Raw genomic sequence first — 11,622 nt, forward strand, 5'->3', positions numbered from 1 at the left:
CTCAAGAAAGCAAAAGGATTCAGCATGAGCTCTGCAAAAAGTAAAACTGGATTGGACAAGGGAATTTTATCTGGTTTTCCCAGAGGATCAACATTATATTCCCACATCATTGTTGATATTCTGGTTCCCTAGGTTGCCCTTAATCTGGCACATATTCCAGAACAGAACGTACCCTTTTCTACAGAGACGGTCGCCAGTACGACCCAAAGGCCATCAGCCACTGTCCCCAGAGGCAGAGCTCTTGGTAGTATTTTGGGTTCTTTAGGGCTAGCATAGGGTAGGGGAGTAGGGTGCAGGTAGGGAGGACAGCCACCAGCAGCTGGGAACCCACCTCAAAGAAATCTGACACAAGTAGCAAGGGAGAGTTCCCAAGGAATGACCCCAAAGCCAGGTTCCTCAGCTTTGGGATGTAGTGTCTGGATGACACAGGGACTGAGACCACTGGGAAAAGGAAGGAAGTGACAGAAAAAATGAAAGTAAAGAGGAAGAAATAGGAGCAGGTAGATTACCCAGGAGGCAGACTGTCATTCTGGGGAATCCAGAAAACAAGGGAACCACCAGGTTTTTAAAATGGTATCTGGCTTGGCGCCTGTGGCTCAATTGCTAAGGCACCAGCCACATACACCTAAGGTGGTGGGTTCGAATCCAGCCCGGCCCGCCAAACAACAATGCGGCTACAACCAAAAAATAGCCAGGCATTGTGGCGGGCGCCTGTGGTCCCAGCTACTTGGGAGGCTGAGGCAGGAGACTCGCTTGAGCCCAGGAGTTGAAGGTTGCTGTGAGCTGTGATGCCACAGCACTCTACCCAGGGGGATAGCTTGAGGCTCTGTTTCAAAAAATAAATAAATAAATAAAATGGTATCTAATATTTAATACTGCACAGTCAGCCTCCACGTATTTCCTGGGAGGGGTAGGACTAAGGCAGAGAAGGGAAAGGTAATGAGGGCCTCGGCAGGTCCTGACTGGGCAGGAAGGAGAGGGAAAAGGAGGACAAAGACAGAGAAAGATGATTAAAGAGAAAGAAAGGCAAGTTTGGTGGCCCTTTAGAAACAGGCACTAAGTGTCTTCTCTGTCTTAGGTCCTGTGCTAGGCTCTGGGAATACAGAATTAAAACTCTCAAGCCCTGCCTTCAAGGAATAGAGTGCCACAGAAAGCTTGTTGCCTGATCCTCTGCCCACAAAGACTGCGTGATTTGGATGAGCAGATGATCATAGGCTGGCGTCACGTGGAGACTGAGGCTGTGTACAGATTTCAGGTGGTGGCACTGGGCTGGCCCCTAGCTCTATCTCTTACAGCTGCCTGCACTTCAGAAAGAAAGGCCAGTCTCCACTTTTAGACATAATTTGTACTAGAATCTTGGGGAGGGGCATGGCTCTATAAGGCAAATCAAACAAATATCCTTTCTCTTCCTTTAAATAGGATCTGACATGTTCATCTCTTTGTTCCTTCATTCATTTTTTTAAAACCTGGAAGTTACATCTTATTTGTAAAGGAATAATTAAAAAGGATACACCTGGCTACTTTAACACGTTCATCTCTTCCTTCCTTCATTTTTTAAAAACCTTTAAGTTACATCTTATTTCTAAAGGAATAATTTAAAAGGATACACTTGGCTACTTTCTTTCTTAGCAATTTAAAAAATAGGGAAACTAGCTGGGTGTGGTGGCTCACACCTGTAATCCTAGCACTCTGGGAGGCTCAGGTGGGAGTATTGCCTGAGCTGAGGAGTTTGAGACTAGCCTGAGCAAGAGTGAGACCCTATCTCTACTAAAAACAGAAAACTTTGCCAAGCACTGTGGTGGGTGTCTGTAATCCTAGCTACTCAGGAAGCTGAGGCAGGGGGATTGCTTAAATTGAGGTTGTTGTGAGCTAGGCTGATGCCATGGCACTCAGGCCTGGGCAACAGAGTGAGACTGTCTTAAAAAAAAAACAAACAGACAAACAAAAAACAATAAAATAAAAACAAAAACTCTAGGAAACTTATGATAACCTCTCCCTGAGACATTAATTATCTTGGAACCAAGTTGGACCATAATAAGGGAGGTAGAATCATTTTTCCTCCCTTTTTTTTTTTTTTGAGACAGTTTCACTATGTTGCCCTCAGTAGACTGCCGTGGTGTCATAGCTCATAGCAACCTCAAACTCTTGGGCTCAAATGATCCCCTTGACTTAGCCTCCCAAGTAGCTGGGACTACAGGTGCCTGCCACAGCACCCAGGCATTTTTTGTTGTTGTTGTCATTTTTATTTAGCAGGCCCAGGCTGGGTTTGAACCTGCCAGCCCCAGTATATGTGGCTGGTGCCCTACCCACTGGGCTATGGGTGCCAAGTGGTTAGAATCATTCTTGAATCACCTAAAACTAGAGACTACCCGGCCCCAAAGCGAAACCCCGGGGTTCAGCTCTGAGGACAGACATGGGAAATGTTTGGAGCTTCCTTTTCTTGACTTAGGTTGCCATCCAATGGCTCATTACCTGAGCAGGATCACTGCAAGGGGGTGAAGTGACTGAATCAATACTGTACACCAGCAACCAGCAGCCACCTTTCAGAGACGCTTGAGAGATCCTGCTGCCACCCAGCCAAAGGTGAAAAGGGTGTGTTCCTGCCCTCCAGTTGCTTATAGCCTGGGAGAGGAGGCTGAACCACAAACAACTGTGGGATTTGAAACAGAGTAAAGTGCATTCTAAACTGTGGAAGAGGCAGAGGGGTGATGGGGACTCAGAATTGAGCACAATTGAGCCCGAGATGGAGGTTGCTGTGAGCTATGGTTGCTGTGAGTGCCCCGACACTCTACCCAGGGCAACAGCTTAAGCCTCTGTCTCAAAACAAAACAAAACAAAACAAAAAAACTCACTTAATTGAAATTGAGTTAATTTCATTAACAGAAAAGCTCACAGAGGGGGTATTCCTTTCAGCTGAGCCTTTAAGGATAAGATTGCACAGGTAGAAAAAAATGGAAGGAAATTTTCCAGGCCAAAGGAATTATAAGAGAATTGCACAGTGGGTTTTGGGAAAAGTGGCCACTTTTGGAAGTGGCTTGCAGAGAGGGAGAGGGCATGGAGGGATGAAGTGAAAGTCATGGAAAGGGCACGTGAGAAGTCCATGGGGGGAAACTTAGCAACCTGCCATGGATAGGCAGGTAGGTGGGAGGCAGTGCGTGAAGCACAGAGACCTGGTGTTCTGAGTTGGGCACACCACAGTTTGCCGCTTAACTCTGTCTTTTTTTTTTGTTTGAGACAGAGTCTCACTATGTCACCCTTGGTAGAGTGCCATGGTGTCACAGCTCACAGCAACCTCTAACTCTTGGGCTTAAGCAATTCTCTTGCCTCTTGCCTCTGCCTCCCAAGTAGCTGGGACTACAGGTGTCCGCCACAATACCATCCTGTTTTTTGTTGTTGTTGTTGTTGTTGTCATTGTTGTTTAGCAGGCCTGGGCTGGGTTTGAAGCCACCAGCTCTGGTGCATTTGGCCAAGCTCTAGGCACCGAGCCACCACCTGCATTTAAAAAAAATTTTTTTTTTGAGGCAGAGTCTCAAGTTGTCACCCTGTGTAGAGTGACCTGAATTATAGCTCACAGCAGCCTCAAATTCTTGGGCTCAAGCAATCCTCCTGCCTCAGTTTTTCTATTTGGGTTTTTTTTTTTTTTTTTTTTTTTTTGAGACAGAGGCTTAAGCTGTTGCCCTGGGTAAAGTGTCGGGGCACTCACAGCAACCTCCATCTCGGGCTCAAGCACTCCTCTTGCCTCAGTTTTTCTATTTTTAGTGGAGATGGGGTCTCTCTTTTGCTCAGGTTGGTCTTGAACTTGTGAGCTCAAGCAATCCACCCACCTCGGCCTCCCAGAGTGCTAGGTTTATAGGTGTGAGCCACCACATTTGGCCTCAGATTTTCTATTTTTAGTAGAGATAGGGGTCTCGCTTTTGCTCAGGCTGGTCTCAAACTTGTGAGCTCAAGCAATTCACCTGCTCAGCCTCTCAGAGTGCTAGGATTTTTCTTTTTTTTGAGACAGAGTCTCATTTTGTTGCCCTTTGTAGAGTGCTGTGGCATCATAGCTCACAGCACCGTCAAACTCTTGGGCTCAAATGATCCTCTTACCTCAACCTCCCAAGTAGCTGGGACTACAGGCACCTGCCACAGCGCCTTGCTATTTTTAGAGACAGGGTCTTGCTCTGGCTCAGGCTGGTCTTGAACCTCAAATCCACCCACCTTGGCCTCCCAGAGTGCTAGGATTATAGGCAAGAACCACCATACCTGTCCCCCACCTGCATTTTTAAAATGCTGCTTATTCTTTAGTATTTATATATCATGTTGCTCTATTTTCTTTGCTGGATTCATGTGTCAACACTCTGCCCTAAGCAAGACTGCAAATTCCACAGGACAGGTCACATAAAGATCCTCTAAGCTGACATGACTTAACGTGGTAGCAGATCTTAGAAGCTGGGCAGTAAGGAAAGCTTGGGGATGTCCATGGAGAAACTGGGCACATACTGTTCTGACAGTTGGTAGCAGTTCTGGGACCATTGCAGCCTCCACACTTGAAGCCTCACTAATGTTGATTTTAATACTCTTGGAGTTGCCTTGATGGTTTGAACAGTATCTCTATAGACATTTTTTGATGTTATCTCCCATCCCCTAATACAGAATGCTCAAATATAAGTAGAAAAGATACTTTGCTGAAGGATCTTAAGTTGTCCAGATTCCTTTGGGGTCTGCCTTAATGAATCTCCTTGACTTTTCTAAAACAAACCAACCAAAGTCTTATCAGTTAACAAGAGAACTGCTGAGTGCTCATAACCCCTTTGCCCCTAGAGACCCCTGCCTGTTGGTATCACCAGCTGTTCTTTGTCAGCTCATTCCCAAGGAGGAAATCAACCTGAAACCTTGAGAATCGAGGGCCAAGGGCAGAAAGCGGAGCTAATGTGGCCTGCCTGCGTGTTTGCTTTGGTTTAAAGAATTACTGTGGCTGGTGTGTCAACATTTTGGTTTGCAGGGCGCTCTACTTTCCCGGTAAGTAGACGTTTTAAAGTAGCACTTTCTCCATGTACCTGGTCAAACAGATCTTTAAAATATACCTGACTCCCTTTTCTGTGGACTGGCTAGGGTAGCAGTGTGACACCTGGGTCACTGGTCCCAGTTACACGCCAGGAAAATGGTCACTCAGGAGTATCTGCTTTCTTTTTCCATCTAGGACACACCTGTTTAGCTCACTGCCTCTGGAAGCCACAGCCTTTGGGGGCCCCAACCACCACCAAGTGGTAGACTTCTCACATGAGCGCCTGCAGCCCCAGACCCTGCTAGAGATTCTCTCAGGGGGGTGTGAGCACTTTCGGGCTTACCAGCCTGGAGTAGATTGCTTTGATTACAGCTGCCTTTTAACTTGGCTTTCCACGAAACAAGGCAGCTAACTGAGGTGGGGGGCAAATATGGAGCCTAGAAGGAGGCCATTCATAGGGGGTCCTCCGAGAAACAAGGTCAAAACTTACCTTCCTGACAGGGGCCTCCTTGTGCTACTGGGTGTGTGTGGCTAGTTGGTTGACTGGTCCCTCACAGACTGACTGGCCCCTAGTCAGTCTAGCCCTCAAGGCCTTTCAGACGCTGCCCATCCTCAGCCTATTTTTTTCTCCCCTATCCATGTATTTTCCACTGGAGTAAGAACAGATTTTTACCGACACCCCCCAAGTCACGCATTTGTGCACCGGTGCCAATTTTCTCTGCTGGCCTTTGTTCATGTCGTTCTTTTTCTCTTGATAAGTCCTTCCCTTTCTCCTGTATTTATTCAAATCCTTTCCATGCGTCAAGGTCCAATGTAAACTTACACTGTTCACGAGGCCTCCCCAGAATGTTCCTAACTAGTGGGCCCTGGCTTGACGTGGGTCAGTTTGGGCTCTCTGAAAGTCTGCGCACTTCAGGAGGCAGAGACTGTGCTGGATCCATTTCAGTATTGCCACATCCCCTAAAACAGCTCTCAGTTCTCTCATCACTTATCTTCCCTCTGGCATTCATTTCTTTTCTTTTTAAACTCCCCTCCCCCCATGAGATGTTGGGAATTATGGCATGGACTTCTGAAACACCCATAGCTACTTGCACAAAATTGGTGATCAATACATGTTTGTTGAATAGTTGATTCATCTGTAGCCTCTATTAAAGAAAGAAAAATAATAACTAAAATGACAAAGGGCTGAGCATGATCCATGAGCCTTATTTTGGATCTTTGCAAATGAGCATGTCTAAACACATAATGGCCTTTGCATGCAATTCTCTTTCATTTAATTGTCTACCAAGGGAGTCTGACGCTAGTCTCTTTTATGCTCAATTATAACAATTCAAATTAGTAGTCATTAAATGAGCATCCTCACTGTGTTGGTTCCTGATAATGGGATCTGAGGCCTGTGCTCCTGGAGGAGAGAGTGGAAAATGCTTCATTAGTCACCAGTCACTTATTTCCTACTCAGCCCTGGTGGGGAGTAACCATGGTAGTCATGAGCACCAGTCATAGGCTGCTTAGGGCAAGGAAAACACAGGGAAAGAGATCAGAGGGATCAGAAGCTGGAATGGACTTCAGCTTCCAAGAGCACAAATTGATTGATTCTCAAAGTATGTACCATGGCCTGAAATGACTCAAATGACCGATTATGCAAGTGACCTAGCAGTCAGCAGAACCAGATGAGACCTCCGAGGGAGAGGAGCCAACCTAACCTTCAGCAGTCATGGCACGAAGTCAGAAAAAGTCCCTGAGAAGAGCTAAATTTATCCAGGTTGCCCGTGGTGCTTGAGGTCATGAACTTCATGGGGAAAACAGTAAACGTTTCCACTTATATGCCAGGGAAAGAGACCAGAAAAGACAGTACCTATGACAAGTGATCTGCAATAGCAAAAGAGGGCACTCTCATCAGGACTGACCAGTAAAAGCTGCCTACCATATCGCAATGTGGGTGTGTGTATGGGGGGTGTCTTTAAAGCGAGGACTTTCAGGCCCACTGGGGATTTAGAGATGACAGAAAAAATCAGAAACTATGTCAAGCTTCCACTGCCTCTGATGGTTCCTAGAAATGCAATGTTTTCTCAGAGAACTAGGTGAAGAGTTGAGAGTTACAAAAGCACGCCGGCTTATACCCAATGACTGCAGCATGCAATACCCAGTGTGCAATGGCTGGGCTGCAGAGTGGTAGAATCCCACCTACTGGTGGATCTCAGAGAAAATGCTGAGATCGTTGTCAATCTGGACAATGTGTCTACTTTGCAGAGAGTTGGAGGAAGCCATGATGAAGTGTGATCTTGCCCGTTTCAAGTGGGCTCTCAAAACTAAGGTGGCTGGAAGAAGTAGGAGGTGAGGGGGCCCTTGATAGGTAGCTATTGGTACCTTTTTGTAAATACTACATTATTGAACCCATTGAGGTAAGTATCATATCCTATTTATAGATGATGAAACTGAAACTCATGGAGTTTGCCTAACTTTTAACAAAGTCACTCTGATGGTAAATGATTAAAGTCAGGGTTTAAATTTAGGCTGCCTTGCTCCAAAGCCTGGGCTTTTTCTACTCTACTGCTGTGGTTCTCAGCTCTCTCTACTCCCCTCAGGTATAAAATCCCAGCCAGGGAGAACCTCCAGGAAGATACTAATGTAATCAGGACATGGAGGATGAGATCAGGAGTTCCTTCCTCATAGAACCTTCTGAATCTTGGACTAATCAAAAGCTAACAATCAACCAATACCCTCTCTGGGCCGACTCACCACTTTCCTACTTGGAATTTCTTCCAAAATGACATTTCTTTGAAAAATACAATTAATGAGGTGAAAGGTGTCTCTCATTGCCTTTCTTTTTTGTTTTAACATATGATAACCTTTCTGGTTATGCCCTACTCTTTTTGGCCTTTGGCCTCAGTGCTGCAAAAGTGGATATTTGCTCAACCTTTGTAACACATGGCTTTGAGCAGGACAGGTTCTGATCTGGATTAAGCAGAGGGTAGGTGACCTCCTACTGACCCTTTTAGGAAACACTTGTCCCCCCCCAGGTTCCCCGGGTACCCACAGTTAGTAGTAACAGTGCTAGGAAGGGGGCAGAGTGGCTAGAATAGGACCCTACTTTTCCACAGAAAATCCAGAAACAGTTACACTAACTTTTCCAGAACTAACCTTAAATGCCCTCGCTCACTCTCACATCCCCCCACATCCTTCCTTTTGTCAAGTATTAGATAGATATAGTAGAACCTCTGGAAGCTGACCACCCAGTTCATTTCTGTAATGAACTGGTCACCATATGCAGGTGATCAACATAAAGAACTAGGCCTGCTGTACTGAGACATACACATGGTGCATGTGTGGTCAATAAAAATTAGGTCAACTTAAGAAGATGACCACTGTAGGGAGGTGGTCAACCACAGAGGTTCTACTGTACTTGTAACACATATCCAGTACTTGAGTGGAAAACAAGCATTGAGATACTCATGCCTCCGTTCAAGATATATAAGACAGTTATTCAGAGACACGTGTCATTTCCAGGAGTTCCTGTATCATCCTTTATTCTTCCTGTCCTATGGCTAGCGTCCCTTAGGATTTGGGCATCTTCTCTTCTCAGTGGACTCTTTCTCCCTGGCAGTCTCATCCTTCATTATGACAGCTATCATCACCTATAAGTTGATGACTCTCAGATGTCTCTTCTTAGACCCTAGCGCTCACCTTTCCACGAGGCACTTCCTCTTCAAAGTCCCTCAGGACCCAGTGGGTGCTCCGTAAGTTACTGCTGAATGCATGGACTGTTTAAACCCTAAAGATTCACAGCTCAGGTCTCAAGTTCACAACTCAGACCTCAAGTCTCTGACCTGTTGGATTTTATAGTTTATTATTCATTTATTGCAATGCAAGCCCTGACAAGGGCATATGGAGTCCCATCCAGGATTCTAGATCCTGTTCTGATGCTAATTGGCTGTGTAGCTTGGGGCAAGTCCCTTTGCTTCTCTGGGTTTCATGAATTGGATGAGTCTAGGCTGCATTTAACACTTAACTTTTCAGTGTGAAACATTCTAGCAACTCTAGGGAGGAAGTTTTTCAGACTAACTAGTTAATAGTTTGTGCTGGGAGGAGACACTATAAATCTCAGCAATTTGGCAAATCTCCTCCTGTTTTTCTACAACTTTGTCCAGACATCTCCGAATGAGGCTGAGAAATAGTAGTTGGTTTTAACATTCTCCAAAATTCAGACTTCTGAATTTTGTCAGAGTAGATGTACACATTGTAGGCTTAAAAACGAATGTGGAAATATCTCCACCCTCACAGAGGCCTGTCGGATTGTTCACTTTCCTTCCTCCTGACACACAGACTTGCACAGATAATGGTGGGTGAGGAAGCTGTAACTACAGCTCAACAACTGCCCGACAGTGGTGCCAGCCTCAAGGGCAATGCCCCTGAGTGAGCTGTCATCCTTCCAAGTATTCACCTTGGTAGGTGCAGTCATTCTGAAACTGTTTGGGGGACTGGTTATTTCAGACAGTATGTTCATTTAAATGTCACTTAAAGTGACACAGGCTCTAAGTTTAAACATGTCAAATGTACTAAAAACACTTAACCCAGAAGTCCAGTGACCTCTTGACCAATGCTTCTACATCCTGCTCCCCAGAGGCACTTGTGTTCAAATCTTTCAGCCCTCTCTCCTGGTAAATACTTCCGCATTTTATTTTTTTTTGACATTTCATAATGATAGCATTTCTAAGCAGAAATGTATACTTATTTCTGTTCATTGTTTAGTTTTTCTCATTGCTGACTTTATGTTTTCTACATAGGATAGGTACTCTGCAATAATAATTTCTTCATCTTCCAGAGTTGAGTCTAGATAATCTTCCACGTGTCCTGGAATGTCTTCCAGGGTCTGATTGACTGCCTCTGTCTCATGTCTTCATCTGTCAAGGTTCTAGAGGTTCTTGCAGACGCTGAAGGGGATATGGATGGTGTTGATGAAGAGCCTTCTGCCAAGAGCTGCAGGTCAGAGGGGAGGCTGCCCCCCTTTGTGAGCAAAGGTCTGTGCTGCCTGCTGGACGTTACCTCTGAACACTCTCAGCTCAGCTTTGGCCACTGTGGCATCACAGCCCATGTACGCCAGTTGGTCAATGTTTTCCTAGGAAAGGTTTTTTTTTTTTTTTAGAGACAGAGTCTCACTTTATTGCCCTCAGTGGAGTGCTGTGGCATCACAGCTCACAGCAACCTCCAACTCCTGGGCTTAGGTGATTCACTTGCCTCAGCCTCCCGAGTAGCTGGGACAGGCGCCAGCCACAATGCCTGGCTATTTTTGTTGTTGTTGTTGTTGCAGTTTGGCTGAGGCTGGGTTTGAACCCACCACCCTTGGTACATGGAGCCGGAGCCCTACTCACTGAGCCACAGGTGCTACCCCTGGGAAGGGCTTTCTTGATGGTTGCTAGTGTCAGGATCGGAATCATTTAACCACCCCATCTGGGGATTACTGAGCACAATCTTCAGGGCCTCATCCAGGCTGCCACTGATCTGGTGAAGCGCCTGCACGGCCGCCTGCCTGGAGTAGCCCATGCCCTTTGGAGAGCTGATGTTCTCCAGGCGGCGTCCTTTCTTCTCTTTTTCCTCTTTCCTTATTTTCACCAATTCCTGTCTTTGGATGGCAATGTGAGTAGCTGTGTGATCCCTGTTCCCATCACATGCCCTCAGGCCAAGCTGGGCTTCCTAGGCAGTAAATCCCAACTGCAACAAGTTGTGAACTTTTTTTTTTTGAGACAGTCTCACTATGTTGCCCTTGATAGAGTGCTGTGGTGTCACAGCTCTCAGCAACCTCAAACTCTTGGGCTTAAGGGATTCTCTTGCCTCAGCCTCCCAAGTAGCTGGGACTGTAGGTGTCCACCACAATGCCCAGCTATTTTTTTTTTTGAGGTTGTCATTGTTGGCAGGCCTGGGCCGGGTTCAAACCCGCCAGTGCCAGTGTACGTGGCTGGCGCCCTAGCTGCTAAGCTACAGGTGCCAAGCCCAAGTTGTGAACTTTTGATCAATATACAGCTCTTCAAAGAGCTGACATGCCTTATTGAGATGCTTACAAGCTTCTTCACCATTTGCACTGTGATCGTTTCGAATACCTTGAAGCAAGTAGAGTCTTAAAAATAATACCTTCTCTTTCCCACAATTTCCTTTTATGTGGACCAGTCTCTGATGATTTTCTCCAAAGCAATTTTTAAAGCATTTCTGGGCAAGTTTAATTCTTTTCGGCATCATCAAGGCATCCCAGTTGTTCCAAGTGGAGGTAACACCACACTATATCTAGCTGGAGCACTGTGTAGTTATCCTCCCTCTCCAGCAGCTCTCTGCAGCACTCACAGAAATATTTGTCAGCATCCAACAGACATGGCAAGGCCGTTCCATATTCTTTTATTTTCAGGAAAGCTCTGCCCTTCTCATGATATCCCGTAGCTAAGGGGGAATTCTGATTGATCTGCCTGTCTGGTTAGCTCTGTCTAAGTACAGTGTAGTCTCTGAATCCACCACCATCTCAGCTCTCTCTGCCAGTATCTCTAGTCCTCTTTGAGTCCTCTGAATTTGTTTTTCTTTCAGTTCAGGCTCATTTTTTTTATTTCTTTCTTTTTTTTGAGACAGGAGCCTCAAGCTGTCCCCCTGGGTAG

The 11,622-nt window shown here is 45.8% G+C and overlaps 1 pseudogene; it reads right to left on the reverse strand.

Moving 5' to 3' along the window:
* Positions 1-9,708: 9,708 nt before the first annotated feature.
* Positions 9,709-11,622, reverse strand: part of LOC100964969 — a 33,398-nt pseudogene continuing 31,484 nt past the window's right edge.

Source organism: Otolemur garnettii, unplaced genomic scaffold, assembly GCF_000181295.1.
Source record: "Otolemur garnettii isolate 467f Iridium unplaced genomic scaffold, OtoGar3 scaffold00016, whole genome shotgun sequence".
NCBI lineage: Eukaryota > Metazoa > Chordata > Mammalia > Primates > Galagidae > Otolemur > Otolemur garnettii.